Consider the following 19859-nt stretch of genomic DNA (forward strand, 5'->3'; position numbering starts at 1 on the left):
CTATGCAGTGGAAGCTGGTAAGACTCAAACACAATGTAGTGCAATTTGGAAATAGGAAATTTCTAACATACTTTTAAATGCTATTTCATAAAGAAATTTCATGCCAATAAAGGAAACTGGAAAACTGCTCTTTACTTTAAGGCACAAGAGAGTTGATTGTGTAATCTTATGTACTTGACAAATGGAGTTCAAAACCATAGTGTCTCCAGTAAGATGGCATAGTAGATACTCTGCCCTAATTAGGCCTCAACTGGAGTAGTGTGCCCAGCTCTGAGCACATTTCAAGAAAAATGTGGAGAAATTCTACAGAAGAGCAACAAAAATTATTAAAGGCCCAGAAAACATGACCTCTGAGGGAAGATTGGAAAAACTGGGTTTGATTAGTCTGGAGAAGAGAGGTCTGAGAGGGGACATGATAGCAGTTTCAAGTATATAACAAGTTGTTACAAGGAGGAGGGAGAAGATATGTTTTCCTTAACCTCTGAGAAAAGGACAAGAAGCAATGGGCTTCAGTTGCACCACAGGTGGTTTAGGCTGGACATTAGAAAAACTTACTGTCAGGGTAGTTAAGCACTGGAATAAATTGCAGAATGAGGTTGTGGAATCTCTACCATTGGAGGTTAGACAAACACCTGTCAGGGATGGTCTAGATAGTACTTAGTCCTGCCATGAGTGCAGGGGACTTGACTAAATGACCTCTCGAGGTCCCTTCCCGTCTTTTGATTCTATGATAAATGTCTGATCATTCATTGGGCAGACAACAGTTCGAGTCTTATAACTTGTAAGCTTATCCTGACCTTGCTCCTTGTCTTCCAGCCACAACCCCTTTGAACATGTGATCCTATATAAAATGTTTTACACCTCAGCTCCTTCTCAGAATCCCATGCAACATAAAACTGTGCTACACAGTTTAAAGACTAGAGCCTTTATAGTTGGAAGAAGACAAGGGACAAGCAGCAGGGAGTCTTGATTTTTTAATTTTTTACAAGTGGACACACACATCTGTAAAGTCAAGGTTTAGTTACTGAAAGCAGTTTGGGGTACCTACATTTACAGCTATCTGCAGAATCTCAGGGTATGTCTACACGGCAATTAAAAACCCGTGGCTGGTCCATGCCATCTGGGTCAAGGTCAGGTGAATGGGCTGTTTAATTGCAGTGTAGATATTCAGGCTTGGGCTGAAGTCTGAGCTCTAGGGCCCTGTGAGGTGTGAGAGTCCCAGAGCTTGGGCTGCAGCCCAAGCCCAAAGGTCTACACTGCAATTAAACAGCTTCTTCGTCTGAGTCCAAGTCAGGTAGCACGGGTCAGCCATGGGTTTTTAATTGCAATGTAAACATACCCTCATTCTGTCTTTCTTCACTCCAGCAAACATTTCTTTCTCAATTTAAATGATAAACAAACTCTTTCTTTTCCAATAAGCAAAACTTCATAAGCTTGTAGTTTTCTTGTGCCTACCATTCATCTTATCTTGGGGCATCTTGTTGTTAGGCACAGCACCTGCCTTTCCTTTCACAAATTTCGTTCTATATGCTTAGCTGACAGATGGACAGTGCACAATTCATAACATACTCGTTTGTGAAACTGACTAATATTCTGAAGATATTTACAACTATTTTGCAACAAAGCTTTTTAGCAAATGCCTCCCTGAACTTACCTCTTTGGAAACATTTGTAGACATCTTGCGTTTATATGCCATGAATTTGGAACATGACATACGTTTCATTACAAAGCCAAAGATTCATCCTGGCAGTTTACTACACTTCATAATACAAATGAAAAATCATTTGCTGACAGCAAACTAGTGACAGGTGTGCTTTAGTGTTGACAGCTGCATTTCTGACATGGATCACAGAGAAACTCTACTGGTAGAGCTGGAACATCTGGAACATTTGGTCAGATTTCAAAAGCTAATTTAAATAGGTTGTCTTTTCCCATTTCATAAAATAAAATAAGAACTATGGTGCAGAGTTAAAATTATTTGCTTTTATCATAATGCTAAGAATCACATTTTCTACATTAATATATTGATAGTTACTAAAGGCATCACAATTTCATAAGAATTTCTGCATCCAAGAAACCGTTGAAGTAAAAGTAGTTTATTTATTGCCATATAATGCCCATAACAAAAGCAACTAGGTTCAATAAGATAACTATTAAAAATATACAGAGCTCAAAACGCAAATGTCCTGCCCTTTGGAAATTTCACCTGAACTGAGACATCCAACCAACTGCAAATTCTGCAGAGCAGGGACTGTCTCCTGCTAGGTTTCTGAACAGTACCTAGAATAATAGAGCCTGAATCCTGACTGGGCTGCTGGGTGCTATTGCAATGGTAGATATACAAAAAAAAAATCATCATCATAGGACCAAAAAAATAAGAAGTTCAGCTAAAAGGCCAGCTTTAAAATAAGCCATGCTGCATGATCTGCAGCTCACCATACTTGAGCAGTGACGGACACCTGGGGATCTGAGTCCCAAAACACGATGGCTGACTTCGAAAAAGCAAGTTCTAAGAATTGCCAGCTGAGTCTAGCCAGGACTTCAAGTGTGGCATTGAGGCTCCATATTTTAACATAGTTATTGTGGTGAGACAGACAGCGTTTGACAATCTTGACTCTGAACACTTCATTATCAGTAAGTCACAGGACCAGATTCTGAGCTGCTGTACACTGGCGCTGTGCTGATTTACACCAGCTGAGGCTCTCACCCAAAGGATGCACTTTATTAATCACATGGATTGCTTCTACGGCAATAAGAAAAGGAATACTTGTGGCACCTTAGAGACTAACCAATTTATTTGAGTCTCTAAGGTGCCACAAGTACTCCTTTTCTTTTTGCGAATACAGACTAACACGGCTGCTACTCTGTTCTATGGCAATGGCTTTTAGAACTAATTCCATGATGGTCACATTAAAAAAAACCCCTCAGCTAAACCTTTCTTTTTTAAAAACAAAATTTCACATGTAATGGGGCCAGTTTGTATCAGCTGATTTTTTTAAAATAAATACGTGGTATGCTATTGATACCAACCTATTAGAATAAAGTTAGATTTATTATATGTCAACTATACCCAAAGCTGAAATGGTGCCAAAAGTTCTGGCCATCTAACAGTGTACATTCAAGAATACAGTAGGGAGCCTAGATTAGTGGTTAGAATACAGGCAGGGGAATAATCAGGTGTTGTGGTTCTTTTCCTGGCTCTGCCCCGACTTGCTGTGAAACCTTGGGCAAGTCACTCAGTCTCTCTCGGCCTAATTTTACCCATCTGTAACATGAAGATAACTATTATTATTATTCATATTATTCTGAGGTAAGTAGTAACTGATAACACAGAGATTTAAAAAAAAAACATTTAAGTGCTTTGATTTAGCACCTTTAACCCAAGGATAAAAGTGTTAATGCAGTTAGAAAGAAGAAGAAAAAACTTCTTTTAAGACATTGTATAAACAATATTAATATGTTGCATGTACTTCCTCCGCACACATTATTTACCCTTTCTAAACATAACTTTTCAAAACTAACTCAGAGATCTAGCTCACAAACTTTAAAGTCAAAGTAATGGAAATATTTTAGGCTACTCTGTGCACATCGACTGAAGTTGAAAGTTACACTGTAAAGCTACGCTATCACTCTGTAGATTTAAAAAATGACTGACAATGAAATATAATCCCCCAAACTGCAGGCTGAGGGTATTGCTGCAAAATGAAGATCACATTAAGGTATTGGCTTTTCCTGTAAACTGAAGAGCCCAACTGATATATTTAATATGCATATTATTTTACAAATGAAGACAGATGAGTAGTAAGTCCCTTCACCTGTTCCGGCCCTTGGATTCCCACATTTTTTCCTCCTCATCAACCCACTTCTATCTTCCTCCTTCCAAGTTTTTTTTAAAGCTACTCCGGTTTCCATTTTAGCTATGTTGATCATCCCATACTGCTCTAAGTAGTTTGTTTTTTACTGAGACAAAAGTAGCTAAAGTCATTGGAGTCAGAAAAAATATGTCTCAGGACCCTGTATGCTGATTAGCTACAGCATTTCAAAGTAAATTCCTTGTGTACCAGCACTTTTGAATCTCATAGTTTATGAAGGGAGGTGTGATCCAGGTGAATGAGCACAGGGGTGGGGAATCAGGAGCTCTTAATTTCTAATTCTGGCTTTTCCACTAACTCACTCTATGACCGTGGGCAAGTCACTTCACTTGCTTCCATCTGCTAAATGGTAAAAATAAAACTTGCCCACCTACCTCACAAAGGACTTATTTATTTATGTCTGCATAGTGCACCTAAAGTGCTAAACAACTGGTAAATATTATGTGCCCCAAACTTAGGGCAACAGAACAGACCTGGGGCAAATCAGGATTGGATGTTTTTCTAAAAGTTGCTCTGGAAATTATTTTGGGGAACTTCTATGGCCTGTATTATACCGGAGGTCAGACTAGAGGATCACAGTGGTCCCTTCTGGCCTTGGAATTGATACATACTGATTACACACACACACACACACACACACACACACACAAGTTAAATTCTTGTTTATATACTCCATCCATCGAGCTTGGTAGTATAACAAAAAGATGGTCCTGACCATTAATACCTCCTGCTTTTTTTTTCTAAATTGCCTGCTCTGGGCTTAGAGTCCTAGTATTTGAAAGCAAACAATTGTGTTCTTTACCCAGCATATGATGGACTGTGTGTTTTAAGGAATAAAAGATAATTGATGCGGTTATAATTTAAGTAGTATCCCCATACTGTTTTCAAGAGATAGTAATACTGATGCTACTTGTTGAGTAATGTAATAATCATCCTGAGTAAGGTGGCAGAATTTGACCCTCGGGGACTAACTATCCACTGCCCTGCATCTCCTGTATGCATTTACAACAGTGCAAAGTGTACAGAACTCTAACATTCTGATCTGAGAGTGTTTTACATCCAGTTTGTATAAACTTTATGCTGGTGTAAGTGACTGGAGAAGATGGAGAATCAGATGATGTGTAAAGAAACATAGATACAGGAAAAATGTTACAGAGACATGACTACGTAAGATTCAGACAATTAAACAAAAAACAAAACAAAAAAAAAGACAAAGAAAAAAGAAAAACACTATCGAGTGACCTTGGTGCAAAAGACTGCAATGCTGTAATCTAGGTGTTTTTGTGACATTTTGAAGGCTTCAGGAAGCAATCAAAATTTTGGTTTGACTTTCTGCTAGAGCTTTCTTGTAAGATACTGAAATGTTTTATGTTTGTTAATTTTTTGGGTAACTAGATGGGGAAGGGGCAAGTTCCTAGTAATTGCACTGATAAAGAAAATAAAACAAGAATCGGTGTGTATTATTGTGCCAACAGGGGATTGGGCTCCTTTTAATACAACCCACAAAGCATCCATTCATATGAAAACTGTAAGTTGTATGGATGAATATGTGACTAATGGATAGTGACTAATGTCACCTCCTGCCCAGCCGTTACAGAGAACCAGTATTTATTTAGTAGTTCACTGTGACAAATGACTCTGCTTTTAAAGTTTTTTCTCTGACTACAGTCAATTGCTTTCTAGATCACACTAGCAGCTACTTTAAAAGTATGGTCTTGATAACAAATCATAGTGAACATCAAACAACATTTCAAAGAGTTAAATCTTTCAAACTAAGTGGAGTTTCTTTTGTTTAATATTTATCTTGCCTAAGTATTGGTTAGGCACCACCCATGAAAAACTGAACCACCAGACCCAACCTTCTATTTGAAAGAATGTGTGGTACTCAAAAAGTTGTTGACCAGGATGTATCTCATTAACATTCAGCAGCACTGCATGGAATGAAGAAAGCCCCCTCATAAACAGGAGGAGGAAAGATAAAAGGAGAACACAGAAGAAAACAATGCTGACTTACTGCACCATGAATTTTCCCTTTAATGGAATCGCTTTGAACATGCCCTATCTATAGCAGCTCTCGGGGCCCATGCCGTGTTGAGGGTCAGGAGGGGCACAGGAATGCAAGACTTGGAACTGAGGGAGAACCGCAGGGGAAAGGCCATTTATTTTGTTAAATACGTATAAAAATAAATTAGTTAACATATTCACCATTCAAGCTCTGCATTCCCAGCAAGTAGCAGAATGGGGTATCTGGGGTTATCCAAAGCTCTCGGCAAGTCCACTAGTTCATGTCACTGCTTTCCCATTTCAACATTATGCTAATTGTAAATTAGACTGAGAGTTGTATAATTTGGCAAATCTTACATAAAACGAAAGAAAGGTCTAATTACAACACATATACCACTAGGCAGGATTCCTCAGTATAGCTCAAATGTGCCAAACATTGACTGTTGAGGGCTGCCCATGTCTCTGTACACTGTGTGATATTTTCCATTTCCTGAAACGTGCTTTAGTCCCAGACTTTCACTCATTTAGGCTACATACCAGTAACACCAAATTACAGTAGATTGTGAGTCTGACTAATGTGCATCTTCACTAATGATAACCTTTCAGTGGTACAAGTATAGTCCAAAATTGCCTGCATATGGCTGCCCCATTTTGGGGTGAAGTATGATAAATACCCATGCTATCCATACATTTAATACCATTCAGAATGGCAAAGAACCACATTATCATTTTCTTTTGCTGCTGCTGTTTGACTGTTTGTTTTCTGAACTATCTCTGGACATTAACCCTGATGGTTTCCTTCCAGCATGCAATGGCAACAGCCTTACTCTTTAATTCAAAGAAAAATAAGAAATACTGCTGTTGTTTCACCATGTTTACTTGACGTGCATATGGGAACTGAAGAGGAAGTAGATGTGGACTGTCACCTTACCTAGAAAACTTAGCAATAAGAATATCCTATTGTCTTAATCAACCAGTGTTTTCTGATGTGCATTTTTCAGAAAAGAGATGATAGACTGGAAGAATTCCAAATATGCTGTGATGATTCGAACTTTTGGGCACTGACCACCTAATCTATGATAAAGTAAACATTAAACACCTAGCTGCTGTTATATGACCCACTGCCCCCAAACCTTCTTTACACCTGACTGCTCCTGAGCAAAACATTTTTCTTCACAGAAGTGGTCCTCAGGCTCCCACCACTCTACCAGTTATGCTACTTTGTAATTCCCCTGATATATAATTGCAGTCCTGTGGCAGATCTGTTACTCTGGAGTTAAACAGTACTGTAAAACTCATACACACTTGGTCAGAATGGAGCATCATGATCATCTAGTTTGACCTCCTGCACATTGCAGGCCACAGAACCTCATCTGCCCATTCTGGTAATAGATCTCTAACCTCTGGCTGAGTTGCTAAAGTCCTCAAATCATCGTTTACAGACTTCAAGTTACAGAGAATCCACCACTTACACTAGTTTAAACCTGCAAATGACCCCTGTCCCATGCTGAAGAGGACAGTGAAAAACTCCCAAGGTCTCTGCCAATCTGACCCAGGGGAAGATTCCTTCCCAACCCCAAATATGGCAATCAATTAGACCCTGAGCATGTGGGCAAGACCCACCAGCCAGACACATGGGAAAACATTCTCTGTAATAACTCAGAGCCCTCCCCATCTAGTGTCCCATCCCTGGCTGTCGGATAATTTTGCTGCTACCAGTTGCAGATCGGCATTTTAGGCAGTCTTATCATACCATCCCCTCCATAAACTTATCAAGATCAGTCTTGAGGCCAGTTAGGGGTTTTTTTTGCCTCCCACTGCTTCCCTTGGAAGGCTGTTCCAGAACTTCACTCCTCTCATGGTTAGAGTTCCTCTATTTTCAAGCCTAAACTTGTTGATGGGCTAATTAATAAAAATTGTTTATGCTGTGGACTCTCCAATGGATTCCCTTCCAAATCCATCCTCAGTACAGCAACTGGCATAGACAATATAGTACAGATGGATCTGAACAGTCATACAGCGGTATACTGTATATCTGGCATTCATTTCTATTTGCTTAAGCTTGCCAGCCTGAAAATAAGCTAAGGGAAAGGAGACCATATACATTCCAACTAGTTTGCTATTTCTACTCCACTTATCATGACATCTCATTGGTGTCAGTTTGTTCACGAGAAAAGAGGATTGCCTGATAGCAGTCATACTGTAATCTTCTATAATAGGCCAGGTCACTTAAGCAACTCAAAGTTATTATTAGATTCTGTCCTGTTCCCCCAACTGGACAGCAAATTGCTTGGGTTGAAAAGGGACAGAGGATAAGGTATGACCTGATTTAGATCTATTAATCTTTTCTCTAAAATATTTCTTACTTGTCTTTGTTGGCAGGAAATAGAGAAAGTGATAGTGGGCCAATGACAATGCAAATAAGCCAAGGGATGGGGAAAGAAATTTGCTGTAGTATACAGGGGAAAGATATGTGCCATATGGATGTAATGTGGGTGACAATAGTCCTCTATTTTGTGATGGCATGGACAAAGGTGCTTTAGAAATACCTTAGGTAACATTGATTATATATTTGTCATAAGTTGCACTAATATATTTGGTTTAGGCATTTCATTCCTAATAGCCTCAGAACTAGCTAAAGAGACTCTACCTGTTTAAACACAATAAGAAGGGGAATCATGGACAAATGCTTAGTCTGCTAGCTAGAATAGGGGCTGGGAGAGGAGGGATCTCAGTCAGCAGCTGAGATCCACATGCTTCCATACCTGCTCCCCAGCACCATTTCTGGTGTGTAAGCTTTCCTGATTCACTCCTCGACTTTCAACCCCCTCCCCAACTGCCACAATTTTGACAGAATCCAATGTTTCGTGGTCAGTTGAAGGCCGTAAAATCCAGTGGCTACTGGTCCTGGGCTCTCACATAGAATTGTTAGGGGATATGCCTATGTCAAGATTGTGGTCCCATGGTTATGAGGGTGGACACAAGGCATGGCCTTCACCCTCAGATTTATAGCCTATCTGGACCATTACTTCTAGGTGAGATCTGTAGTGAAACAACCCTCAGATAATCTGGGGTGATTTACCCATGTTTATTAGTTGTAAATAAAGTTGTACCCTCTGCATTGAATCTTATTAGGGAGTCTGTATTTCATTGTTTTTGAATTCACAATGAGGACTATGAAATGGCACCACAGATCTGGTCAAACACCCCCTTTCAGCCATGCATGAGACTTCTGTGACCAGAATTCAAGCCTCTGGGTTGGTCCCTGGATCCCCAGGATGATTTAAGCCTCCTAGAGTCTGAACAGAGTCCAAACACGTCCCTAAAGTTGGGGTCTCAAGGCACACTCTCAGGGCACAGGTGTATCCGACATCTCCTTCTGAGAACTGGAACCTGCTATCCAGCCCCTTGGCACAATGACCACCCTTCAGACTCTCCCATACTTAGGCTTTGTATACACTGGCAAGTTTCTGTGCAGTAAAGCAGCTTTCTGCCCTATAACTCCTGAGGTGTACACACTGCCAAACCACTTAGTGCACAGAAACTGCCAGTTGTAGCATTCTAAAAACAAAACACCCCAGTGAGAGGCGTAGAGCTTTCTGGGCCAGGGCTATAGCTCTGCAGTGCCAGTGTAGACACCGTGGCAATTATAGCACTGCGATTGGCCTCTGGGAGGTGTCCCACAATGCCTGTTCTCACCTCTCTGGTCATCGGTTTGAACTCTACTGCCCTACCCTCGGCTGACCAATCATCATCCCCACCCCGTACATTCCTTTGCAAATTTGAAAGTCCCCTTCCTGTTTGCTTTGTGATGCGCGCAGTGATCTCAGCACATCTTTCCAGGTGATCCCCTGCTTGGAGCAATGCTGAGCTGTTGGACCTCATCAGCATTTGGGGAGAGGAGGCTGTACAGTCCCAGCTGCGCTCCAGCCCGCTCTCCCCTGCAGCCACTGTCACAAAATTCTTTCCCCATGCGCCCCACACACACACACACTGCCAACACACGGTTATCAACCTCCTGGCTCCACTCTCTACTCGCAGCATTCCACTCCTCCCTCCTCACAGTCCAGCACTGTGGACTCCCACTGCACTCAACACCCACCCATCCCTCTGCAGTTTGGCCCTGCTGAAATATAGCACCCACTGTATTATACTCCAAAGGAGAAGGTTGGGTATGGATCCCTGGACATACACAAATCTGTAGCCATCCCAGGACTTCTCCTCCTCTTGAGACCTCCCCTGCCCCCACCCCACCATGAATTTTTTTGTTTGACTCTCTCCTCTGGTTGTTGTCTTTTAATAAAATAATTGTGTTGGTTTGAAAGCAATCTTTATTCTATTAAGTGAAAGCAAAAAGAGCACAGTAAAGCAACATACAATTATGTTAAACCCCCTTCTTGCATCATGTGCACCTATCACCTCCTAGCATTACAAGCACTGCAATCCCGAGCATAGCAACAAATATTAGTGGCTTTCAGCTTCAAATTGCTGCCTCAAGGCATCCCTAATCCTTATGGCCCTGTTGGTGACACTGGGCATCATACTAGGTAACTCGGGAGGGTGGAAGGCCATGAGTGCCGAGGAAGCCCCCCCGCGGTAGGCCCAGACAAACCAAAGCCTCTCCATTCCGTGAAGTTTCTGTAATCCTGCCAGACTATGAGGAAGCTAGTATAAAAAAAGAGACAGAAAGCTGCAAAAACAGTTTAGAGCAGACAGCCTGCTCTCAGAGACAGCCTTCAGACAGCTCCGGCCAGGGTAAGCGTATAGATAAGAAAGGAATGTTTTGCACTAGCTTTCTGCAACACAGGAACGGATACAACCAAATAAGGCAGGGCTTACATAATGCTAATGAGGAAACATCTAATTGGCTGCTTTGGCTGTATTATTGTACAGGGCAATAGGTAATTGGTTGTATATGCTTCTGTAGCTAAGTTGGGGAAAAAAGGTATAAATTGTATGATGTAATCTGCAGTCGGGGCTGCAGGATTTGAGACAGCTGTGTCTCCCTGGGCCTGTTGGCAGCTGCAAATAAACTCTCTGCTTCTCCACCCCGTTGTGATTATTGGGTGACGCACACCGGGCAACGAACCCCTACTGTTGCTTGCCTTGGGCACTCTGTGCCGGCAACAGCCCCACACTGTGCCCCTCTAATAGTCCTGGTATCTGGCTGTTCAAACTCAGCCTCCAGGCGCTGAGCCTCTGTGGTTCAGCCCTGAGTGAAGCTTTCACCCTTCCCTTCACAAATACTATGGAAAATACAGTATGCAGTATAAGCATAGGAATATTGTCATCAGCCAGGTCCAGCCTCCCACAGAGGCAGCGCCAGAGGGCTTTTAAATGGCCAAATGCACACTCAACAGTCATTCTGCACTTGCGCAGCCTGTTGTTGAACTGCTCCTTGCTGCTGTCAAGTTGCCCCAGGTATGGCTTCATAAGCCACAGAATTAAGGGGTCTCCCAAGATCACAATGGGCATTTTGACTTCCCCTACCATGATCTTCTGGTCCGGGAAGAAAGTCCCTGCTTGCAACTTCTTGAACAGCCCAGTGTTCTGAAAGATGCACGAGTCATGCACCTTTCCGGACCAGCCTATGTTAATGTCTGTGAAATGCCCATGGTGATCCACAAGCACCTGGAGAACTATAGAGAAATACCCCTTGCGATTAATATACTCGGTGGCTAGGTGGTCTGGTGCCAGAATTGGAGTGTGTGTGCCATCTGTCGCTCCTCCGTAGTTAGGGAAGCCCATTTGTGCAAAGCCATCCACAATGTCACGCAAGTTGCCCAGAGTCACAGTCATTCGGAGCAGGATGTGATTAATGGCCCTGCACACTTCCATCAACACGACTCCAACGGTCGACTTTCCTACTCCGAACTGGTTAGCGACCGATCGGTAGCAGTCTGGAGTAGCCAGCTTCTACAGTGCAATCACCACATGCTTCTCCAGTGACAGGGCAGCTCTCATTCTTGTGTCCTTGTGCCTCAGGGCTGGGTGAGCTTATCACACAGTCCCATGAATGTGGCTTTCCTCATGCGAAAGTTCTGCAGCCACTGCTCATCATCCAGATGTGCATCACGATGTGATCCCACCACTCAGTGCTTGTTTCCCGAGCCCAAATGCGGAGTTCCACTGTGGTCAGCACCTCCGTGAATGCCACAAGCAATCTCTTGTTGTAGTTACTACGTGCGGTGAGATCAATGTCGCACTCCTCTTGCCTTTGTAGTCTAAGGAATAACTCCACTGCCACTTGTGATGTGTTGGTCAGAGCGAGCAGCATACTGGTCAGCAGTTCAGGATCCATTCCTGCTGCCTGAAAGAGGCAGGGCGCGCAGTACACAAACCACTGAAAGATGGCACCAAATGGGGATGGAAACACAGGGATTGCTGGGATGAGAAGCAGTGCATCACGGGACATTGGGACAGGACCCAGGATGCCCTGCAATCCCCTCCCCGTCCACCTTCCCACAAGTCTAAGCAGCAAAAGAGAAAGAGGTGCTCTGTGGGATAGCTGCCCAGAGTGCACCACTCCGAATACCGCTGGAAGTGCCACAAGTGTGAACACGCTATTGTGTAGGCAGTTGTCAGTGTGAACACACAACAGCGGTTTCCCTTCTGCGCTCTCTGAGTGGCGCTGTAACTTTGCCAGTATAGATGTGTCCTGAAACATACCATCTCTCAGAACTCCACCCAAAAGGTACTAACTTCTCATTTACACTTCTTCCAAAGCTCATGGTAGTCGTGAAGCATAGAAGAGAGCCAAGACAGTTTGCACAAGTCTAACACGTGGCTCTTCTACTAAATCATATGAAGCACAGACAGTTCAGATCATACAGAACATAACATCCTACACATAATGCCCCTCAGTAGCTCACCCTTCCCTTGGCAATCCTTGAGGCTGTTATGTGTTGAGTGGATTCTCCCTCCTGGGGTTTCCTTCCCTGGCTTGGGGTGACCTTCCTTTCTCCTTCCCAGGGCTTCTATTCCTGTCTCTCTCTTTCTAGTGTATTTGCTCCCCTTCCAAAACCGGTCTCTCTTTGGTCTGTCTCTTGGTAACTTTTTGCTGCTTCAAAAATTCTTCCCCTCATGAAGACGTATCTTTTCCCTTGGGATGCAGCTACAGTTTCACATAACCTTCGTGTGGTTACAGCACTGTATTTTTTTTGCTGTTATTGAAGTTAAGTACTTTCCCACTGTCCTCAATCTGAGGGAAACAATTTTCAGGTTGGTAAGACATGGTGGATACACACACACAGAGGCATTCATAATACCAGAGTTTTCAGAGTAACACTTCCTAATAACCTTGTAATATCAATCAGAATTCATAAATTGCACAGAGCCACCAAATAGTCATAGATGGCACCACAAAAGAGAAAAGTACATTCAACATTATGACAAGAGTCATTTAAAAAAAAGCAACAAAAATTAGGAAATCTTGTTAAATGCTAGCAAGTTTTATTCCATTCCTTATGTGTATCACCGAAGTAAATGACTGAGATTATCTCAACATGACACATACCAGTGTATTAGTCTGGTGCAGACAATTAAGTGTGTGTTTCACCACGTCTGGAGGAAACATCTTCCTCTCCCTCCCCTCCAGAACAATGGGGAAGACTATAAAATTCTGTAGTTGTAACGAAACAACAAAGAACACAACTAAAACAAAGTGGTGTTGGTGCCTGAAAAATGTAGTAATATACTTTGCGTGCCTAAATTGTCTAGGCACGGGTCAGCATAGACAGTGCTGAAGATACACACTTGCTGAATCCAGAGTGAGACTCAGCCATATAAGCTGAGTAAAATGCTTTTTATTTTCCAATCAGCTGCTTTCCAGGAACAAATTATGTATGCAGATACATGGTGGAACTGGAGGTAGATGCAAGATTATGGAGAACTTCTAAAGAATTTAACTGGAATAACAGAAGGGGCTTGACAAAAAATTAAACAGGGTTTAACAAAACTTACTCTAAGAATTTAGAAAATTTAACAGTGAATGAGATCCTATCTAAACAGTTTTAAAATCATATGGAAGAAGTTGAGAGAGAATTACATCCCTGCATCAGAATTCTGTAGAATTTTCAAACGGGCTTATTCTATAGAACATTCTCATGAGGGTACTGTAGTCTAACTTTTAATGTTCTACTGAAATGAAAACTACACACTTTGCCCTGTATTCATTCTGGTATTCTGACTACGGAAAGCCAGGCTGTATTCTCCAAGGTAGTAAAACAACCCTAAAAGAGGGGAAAGTGTTGCAGTGCTGTCAGCTGCTGGCAATTCTTGCTCCATAAGGGGCCACTATGCAAACCTAAAAGGGGTCCACCCTGATGAGTGAGGTGTATAGACAGATTGCCCAAAGGATGCACTGTTCTAGTGCAGCCCTGAGGAAGCCTCTATTAGCAGTGTTCTTGGTTCGACCAGAGTCTCATAGTGCTGTGGATCTCCCCGGCAAACACTACTGCCCTTTCCATGGGGTGCATCCCCATGGGGGTAGCTGGCAGTGAGGTCGATCAAAGCAAAAGTGTAATATTTTTAAACCCTGAACTTTCCAAAAAGGGATTGGGAGAAAACTGCAACCTCCCTCCTCCTTATGTATCAATATGACACAGTGGTGTTGATGCAAGTTGTCTTTGTGAATGAGATATTAAATAAACACACATTCTCAGTGTACAAATGAAGGAACAGAGGCTCTAATAATGTCCAATTAATGGCCAAGCTTGTTAACTGATGACCCACAGTTCCATGATATTCAGCCAAAAATTTCTAAGTACAAGACTGAAAACAAGAAAAAATAATGGTTAAACATTTGTTATTTTGTCCCCTTTCTTTTTATTAAAATTTCAGATGCTCTCCAAAGTAACTAGCTATTAAAACTTGAGGGACAAGTTGTAGGAAAGATTGTGCCATTGCCTTCGAGGCGAACTCTCCCTAGGCGCTCATTCTAGGGTGGGTGCTGCCTATTCCATAAAGCTATGAGTCTGCCACACAATATGGCTCTCAAGTTGAGAGAGAAAAGATAGACAAAGTGAGACCCTTCCTCAAATGTAAAAATATGCACCCAAAAAGATTTCCAGCCATTACTACAATTATTATATCTGAATTAAAACCACCTTGAGCCTGATTCTATAAATTGCTCCAACCTTGACTTCAATGGGAGTTCTCTGCCCGGAGCAGCTAAGATACACGTTTCTTGTATTATACTACTGTTTGTCTCAGGTCTGAGATTTACACCAACCCCAATGGATAATGCAAACATGATGAGGTCTTTTTCATACAATCAGGTTTGTGGGAATGTCAGCATGATCAAGTAAGGGATTTTGAAGTGTCTTTTGAGGCAAGAGGAATTTGCCTCAAATTATGAAAGACAGTATCTCCTCTTGTATTGAATATACCAAGGGTCTGTTTAGGCTAAGCAGTTTGAACTATACAAACATTGGAATTGTCCTATGAATTTTTGGGATTTCTCTGTACCTAGAAATATTTGTGTCCTGCAAACCCTATCTTGTCCCTCAATATAACAAAGTTGATTTGTTTCTCAGATCATACTCAACTGGTGTTCAGAAGTATGTTAATGTAATGAAATGAAGGTCATTAATTATATGGCACAAAAGCTGTGTGTGCTGTTCTGTGTATCACAGAAAATAATTTGTATTGAAAGGAAGGAACTGGTTGAGAAAGCAAAAATACTTTTAAAAAAATATAGTCTTAGGTTCAGAAATGGCAGTCACCACGGATTGGTAGCTACGGATAATCTGTCGTGTAAAGCGGACATATTGGGTGCTGAATTCTGCTCAGTTACACAATGAAATCTCATCCATTTTATTACTGCCAGAATTACCTACATTCAGTTGAAAAGCTGTTACAGGCTTAAATATGCTTTAAAGCTCTTTTCTCAATACAATTTACTGCTTCTCCCCCCCAACTCCTCATTATCAACAAGACAAATCAACAAAAGTCTAATTTTGACCTGCCAGTATATCCATAGTCCATTGAATAGGTAGCAAGTTTCAGTCCAGATACAGATTTTGATAAGGGCTGATAAGGTTACAGCCAGACAAATGGAAAAGTCTTAGTATCTAAATTACTTGCTCCTGACATGCCAAGAGGAGGAAAAAATACACTTTAAAAATAATGCACATGCATGCACTATGTTTCCAAATTGTCTGTCTGCATGTATTACTACACCTTATGTCCTCACTTGATAATTTATCTAGTTGCAAATACGAATAAGCTAGAGAAAAATAAAGAGAGATTCTCTCTAACAGGGCTTCTCTGTAAAAGGCATAGAAACAAGAGCTGTGCAAACCATCTGATTTCTATTTTCAGGGGTTCAGGCAAACATTTTCTTCTGGTTTTAACTGTAAGGGTTTCCCCATCACCCCTAATGCTTTTAGTTATATATTTAAACCCAAAATCTCAACGTAAATTTAAATAAAAGTTACTGAGTTCTATATGATTTCTACATAAAAATGCTTGGATGAATCTCAGCTTAGTTTGTAAAGAAACCTAAAACTAAGGGCTAGTCTCCAGTACGGGGAGATCAATGCTGCTGCAATTGATGCAGCAAGGATCGATTTAGTGGGTCTAGTGAAGACCTGCTAAATCAATGGCAGAGCACTCTCCAGTCGACCCCTGTACTCCTGGTCTCCGAGGGTATGTCTACACTTTCCGTGGATCGATGCTGTAATGATCGATCCACCAGAACTTGATTTAGCATGTCTAGTGAAGACCCGCTAAATCGACCAGAGATTGCTCTCCTGTCGACTCCGGCACTCCACCAGAATGAGAAGCATAAATTAAGTTGACAGGAGAGTTTCTCCCATCGACCCAGTGCAATATAGATACTGCAATAAGTCTACCTAAGCTACGTCGACTCCTGCTAAGTTATTCACGTAGCTGGAGTTGCATAACTTAGGTCAACTTACCCCCGTAGTGAAGACAAGCTCTAAGTGAGCTTCAGGTGGTTTCGGGTTTCACTGGATATACTTTGCCCAGTCCTAATGTCAATGTAGCTGTGTTCAGAGAAAGGTTATAACTTCTTTGCTCTTTGAAAATACATTAGGCCAGTTCTGAATTTAGGTGATTCTACAATCCTCTTTTTAGGACTTATTTATCACTTGGTTTGTTGTTTTTCATCTCTACTTATATAAGCCTATATGACATAAAACAAACCACCTCCTATTGACTTTGATAACTCCAACTGACCTCCACGGGAAGCTTATAGAGAAAAAACAGACTAAATTGGGGTGTTTAGCCACATCCTTCAGTCTGGGGAAGAACAGAAGAAATTATGCACAATCTCTCCCTGTTCTCCACAGACACAAGGTAGTGTGTAAGCTGCCTCATCCTAGAAAACAGTCCCACGCCTTTTCTAGACTTTTGTTATGTTCATGGCATATATACAGAGAACTCAGATAAAACCTTAAAATAGTCTTGCTGGAAGGTTGCAATTAAAACTTCTTTTATTTTTTTTAGAACTGAGAAGGATAGCACACAGGAACCCCATAACAGAGAGACACAAAGCAGGTTGCTCCCTAAAACAGAGAGGCACAACTCATTATACCTTACTTGAAGCTGGCTATCTGCAAACTGACTCTGATCACAAGCTTCCCTACAGAGCCTCCTGCCTGCAAACATGACCAGGAAACCCCCTGAGAATGTAAAGTGATAGATCACAATTTAACACTTTTCGGTACACCACACCATTCCTTCCCACACTGGGACAATTTGTACTGTTAAGGGTACACAGAAGGAGCAAGCTCTGCTCTCAATTGGCTGGGTCTGAATGGTGAAGGCTCTTTGCACCATCCCTGTACCATTGTTCACCCAGCACAGGGCCCAAGGACAATCTGACCACAAACAGCTGCCTCGGGGTTTGGATCTTCCATAGCAGCTGAGAATTTCAAATCACTATGCAGATCATTTAGTTAGATAATGCAACATCCCTGAAGGACAGTGATATCCACATTTTACAAAGGAAAACTGAGGTATAGAAAAATGAAATAACTTTTCCAAGGTGACAAAATCAGAGACAAAACTGGGATGAGAATCCATGACATATTCTGAATTCCAACCCTGTACCTTAAACAGATCATCCATCTTTCCCACAGGACAAATGTCACTCATTGTAATTCAATCTCTCTCTCTCTTTCTCACCAAAAAAATCTGTTCAGTTTATTTCAAAATGTTCTACATTTGTTTTTCCATTTAAAACTTAGAATGCTTCTAGATACCGTTTGGCTCAGTTATAAATATTACTGTTAATGCACTTCAATTATTGGGGAAAGTTTATAAAATATTACAACATGCTTAAATTTGTCCTGTTATTTTCACACAGACAAACCCAAAGTCAGATTTTTACCACGGTTCCTGAAGGGAGACCACTCATGACTGAATCTAACCCTTGTGTACCATCCTATTCTGGGAAAACAGAATTAATCAGAGTATTTACAGTACTGACTTTGAACAGACCTCTCAAAAGACAGCCAAGTGTGGCCAGCTACATGTGGTTATTTTATGGTGTTAACTTCTGAGACAAAATTTATTTCACTTAGGACCTTAAGTTGGAAATAGACGAAAAGCTAGTGCTTTATCCATCAAAGCATTCAACTGGTAGCCAGTAACAGCCTAAATACTTGTCTAAATCAGTAATCCAATTTCTCTGTACTTTTTTTTTTTAATTACCACCACCACGAGTCTAATAAACTTAAATCTGATTAACACTTTTTTCCTTCCCAGAAAAAAAAGGTTAGTCTTCATTAGCAATTTCTACGTCTTCATATAGAATGTAAAAGTAATGAAAAGGTAAAATACAGAAGGTGAAAGAGGCAATGCTTTAACACCAATTCCTAATATCTTAAGCAATGAGTAAACCTGTAAAAATGTTGTATTTTTTTTTTTGGTTCAAAAGTTGCAGCTACATTTTGTTAAAGCTGTGGTTTTAGTGTAGTCAGTACAAACACAATAAAAAGCCAAACACATAGATAAAAAATTAGGAACGGATGTCACACCTCAGCATGTCAACAAAGCACTAGGCAGATACACCCCTGGGAGTCTAGTTTCATTTCATGCTTCCCCTCAACCTGTTTCCTTAGGAATGATGACATCCCTCCACGCCCCAAGTACTCCCACAAGGAGCACAAACTATGGGCATGCAGCCACACACAACCTCCAACACCTTCTTCCAAGGCATGGTGCCCAGCTTCCAAAGCAGGGTAGCAACACAGAAGAGAGAGCATGGACTGGTTGGCTCTCAAAGACAAGCATGAGGCAGGGGCAGCCAGGCCACATTTCAGTGGCATTATGACCACATGTGCCAGGCCACATCACCTCTCATTCAAATTTGTCCCAGCTGCCACTCTGTCACAAGGGAGAGGTTGCCAGGACCAAATTTGAGTGAGTGTTGTGGTGACAGAGAGCACAGAGTTGCAACACCACTCAAATTTGTGGCAACTTTAAAAAGTTGCGGTGTGTTAAAAGTTGCAGTTTCTACAACAAAATTGCAGCCTGCAATTTTCTTACAGCCTTGCCTGTGAGTGCTATAAATGAATGTTGCAAACATACTGAGGTATAAGAGAAACATTTTTGCAGTTGTCCTGTTTTGGGTAAGGGTATCTCACTATTTTGTGCTCTTCTAGGTTTTGGATAAATTAACTAAAAAAAATCACCAGCTCTATACAGTATATGGGTCTGACTCCTCGGACTTTGATGTATTTAGGATCAGGCCCTATATTAGAACTGCTGTATCGAATAAGGGTCTGATACAAAGTACATTAAAATCAGTGTGGGTCTTTTCATTGATCTCACTGGGCTTCGGATCAGCCACTAAAAGAATATTTTGCAACTATTTTAAAAACTGTAAAATAGTTTCAAGGGGACTTTAAATAGAAAAGAAATAGTTAGTTCCAATATGAAAAATACGTCAAATTTATCCTTGGTGTAATTCTGTCATTTGCTTGATCAGTCTTACACGAGGCGTGATTTTTT

At 41.4% G+C, this 19859-nt stretch overlaps 1 protein-coding gene across 44 annotated transcripts in view; it reads right to left on the minus strand.

The window, feature by feature from the left end:
• PTPRD (protein tyrosine phosphatase receptor type D) overlaps positions 1-19859 on the minus strand; it is a 1647138-nt gene that overhangs the window by 912077 nt on the left and 715202 nt on the right. The gene's annotated exons all lie outside the window — the stretch shown is intronic.

Source organism: Natator depressus, chromosome 5 (assembly GCF_965152275.1).
Source record: "Natator depressus isolate rNatDep1 chromosome 5, rNatDep2.hap1, whole genome shotgun sequence".
NCBI classification, from domain to species: domain Eukaryota; kingdom Metazoa; phylum Chordata; order Testudines; family Cheloniidae; genus Natator; species Natator depressus.